The sequence below is a fragment of the Budorcas taxicolor genome, chromosome 8 (genome assembly GCF_023091745.1).
Source record: "Budorcas taxicolor isolate Tak-1 chromosome 8, Takin1.1, whole genome shotgun sequence".
Lineage (NCBI taxonomy): Eukaryota > Metazoa > Chordata > Mammalia > Artiodactyla > Bovidae > Budorcas > Budorcas taxicolor.
The window spans coordinates 85132520-85136027 of NC_068917.1; positions in this window are offsets into that span (position 1 = coordinate 85132520).

A 3508-nucleotide genomic window follows, 5' to 3' on the forward strand; every position below is an offset into this window, starting at 1 on the left:
GGAGAAGCTCTATACAGTCAACAAAAACAAGACCAGGAGCTGACTGTGGCTCAGGTCATGAACACCTTATTACCAAATTCAGACTCAAATTGAAGACCATTCAGGTATGACCTAAATCAAATCCCTTATGATTATACAGTGGAAGTGAGAAATAGATTTAAGGGCCTAGATCTGATAGATACACTGCCTGATGAACTATGGAGGGAGGTTCGTGACATTGTACAGGAGACAGGGATCAAGACCATCCCTATGGAAAAGAAATGCAAAAAAGCAAAATGGCTGTCTCGGGAAGCCTTACAAATAGCTATGAAAAGAGAGGCGAAAAGCGATGGAGAAAAGGAAAGATATAAGCATCTGAATGCAGAGTTCCAAAGAATAGCAAGAAGAGATAAGAAAGCCTTCTTCAGCGATCAATGCAAAGAAATAGAGGAAAAGAATAGAATGGGAAAGACTAAGAGATCTCTTCAAGAAAATTAGACACATCAAGGGAACATTTCTTGCAAAGATGGGCTCGATAAAGGACAGAAATGGTATGGACCTAACAGAAGCAGAAGATATTAAGAAGAGGTGGCAAGAATACACTGAAGAACTGTACAAAAAAGATCTTCATGACCCAGATAATCATGATGATGTGATCACTGATCTAGAGCCAGACATCTTGGAATGTGAAGTCAAGTGGGCCTTAGAAAGCATCACTGCAAACAAAGCTCGTGGAGGTAATGGAATTCCAGTTGAGCTGTTTCAAATCGTGAAAGATGATGCTGTGAAAGTGCTGCACTCAATATGCCAGCAAATTTGAAAACTCAGCAGTGGCCACAGGCCTGGAAATGTCAGTTTTCATTGCAATCCCAAAGAAAGACAATGCCAAAGAATGCTCAAACTACTGCACAATTGCACTCATCTCACATGCTAGTACAGTAATGCTCAAAATTCTCCAAGCCAGGCTTCAGCAATACGTGAACCGTAAACTCCCTGATGTTCAAGCTGGTTTTAGAAAAGGCAGAGGAACCAGAGATCAAATTGTCAACATCCCCTGGATAAAGGAAAAAGCAAGAGAGTTCCAGAAAAACATCTATTTCTGCTTTATTGACTATGCTAAAGCCTTTGACTGTGTGTATCACAATAAACTGTGGAAAATTCTGAAAGAGATAGGAATACCAGACCACCTAACCTGCCTCTTGAGAAATCTGTATGCAGGTCAGGAAGCAACAGTTAGAACTGGACATGGAAAGACAGACTGGTTCCAAATAGGAAAAGGAGTACGTCAAGGCTGTGTATTGTCACCCTGCTTATTTAAATTCTATGCAGAGTACATCATGAGACATGTTGGACTGGAAGAAACAGAAGCTGGAATCAAGATTGCCAGGAGAAATATCAATAACCTCAGATATGCAGATGACACCACCCTTATGGCAGAAAGTGAAGAGGAGCTAAAAAGCCTCTTGATGAAAGTGAAAGTGAAAAGTGAAAAAGTTGGCTTAAAGCTCAACATTCAGAAAGCGAAGATCATGGCATCTGGTCCCATCACTTCACGGGAAATAGATGCGGAAACAGTGGAAACAGTGTCAGACTCTTTTATGGGGGGCTCCAAAATCACTGCAGATGGTGACTGTAGCCATGAAATTAAAAGATGCTTACTCCTTGGAAGAAAAGTTATGATCAACCTAGATAGCATATTCAAAAGCAGAGACATTACTTTGTAGACTAAGGTCCGTCTAGTCAAGGCTATGGTTTTTCCTGTGGGCATGTATGGATGTGAGAGTTGGACTGTGAAGAAGGCTGAGCGCCAAAGAATTGGTGCGCTTTTTCTCAACTGTGGTGTTGGAGAAGACTCTTGAGAGTCCCTTGGACTGCAAGGAGATCCAACCAGTCCGTTCTGAAGGAGATCAGCCCTGGGATTTCTTTGGAAGGAATGATGCTAAAGCTGAAACTCCAGTGCTTTGGCCACCTCATGCGAAGAGTTGACTCATTGGAAAAGACTCTGATGCTGGGAGGGATTGGGGGCAGGAGGAGAAGGGGACGCCCGAGGATGAGATGGCTGGATGGCATCATGGACTTGATGGACGTGAGTCTGAGTGACCTCTGGGAGATGGTGATGGACAGGGAGGCCTGGTGTGCTGCGATTCATGGGGTCGCAAAGAGTCGGACATGACTGAGTGAGAGAACTGAACTGAAATATATGAAAGCTTAAAGGGACGAGATGATTCAAACCCAGTTGTGGGGAACTCTTCAAAAGAAGGCAGAGGCTATACTAAAACATGCCTTAACTCAGGCACTTGCCTGAGGTTGCCAGACCCATGAAAAGCATTCCAACTTTATGTCCATGAAAGAGAGAGAATAGCTATGGGAGTGTTAACTCAAAGGTTCGGATCTGACCCCAGCCTGTAGCTTCAGTCCAGTTCAGTCGCTCAGTCATATACGACTCTTTGTGACACCATGAATCGCAGCACGCCAGGCCTCCCTGTCCATCACCAACTCCCAGAGTTCACTCAGACTCACGTCCATCAATTCAGTGATGCCATCCAGCCATCTCATCCTCGGTCATCCCCTTCTCCTCCTGCCCCCAATCCCTCCCAGCATCAGAGTCTTTTCCAATGAGTCAACTCTTCGCATGAGATGGCCAGACTACTGGAGCTTCAGCTCTAGCATCATTCCTTCCAAAGAAATCCCAGGGCTGATCTCCTTCAGAATGCACTGGTTGGATCTCCTTGCAGTCCAAGGGACTCTCAAGAGTCTTCTCCAACATCACAGTTCAAAAGCATCAATTCTTCGGCGCTCAGCCTTCTTCACAGTCCAACTCTCACATCCATACATGACCACAGGAAAAACCACAGCCTTGACTAGACAGACCTTAGTCAGCAAAGTGTCTCTGCTTTTGAATATGCTATCTAGGTTGGTTATAACTTTTCTTCCAAGGAGTAAGTGTCTTTTAATTTCATGGCTGCAGTGTTTTTGGAGCCCAAAGAAATAAAGTCTGACACTGTTTTCACTGTTTCCCCATCTATTTCCCATGAAGTGATAGGACCGGATGCCATGATCTTCTTTTTCTGTCACTCTCCTCTTTCACTTTCATCAAGTGGCTTTTTAGTTCCTGTCCACTTCCTGCCATAAGGGTGGTGTCATCTCCATATATGAGGTTATTCATATTTCTCCTGGCAATCTTGATTCCAGCTTGTGTTTCTTCCTGTCCAGTGTTTCTCATGATGTACTCTGCATATAGGTTAAATATGCAGGGTGACAATATACAGCCTTGACGTACTCCTTTTTCTATTTGGAACCAGTCTGTTGTTCCATGTCCAGTTCTAACTGTTGCTTCCTATCCCTCATACAGGTTTCTCAAGAGGCAGGTCAGGTGGTCTTGTATTCCCATCTCTTTCAGAATTTTCCACAGTTTATTGTGATCCACACAGTCAAAGACTTTGGCATGGTCAATAAAGCAGAAATAGATGTGTTTCTGGAACTCTCTTGCCTTTTCCATGATCCAGCAGACGTTAGCAATTTGATCTCT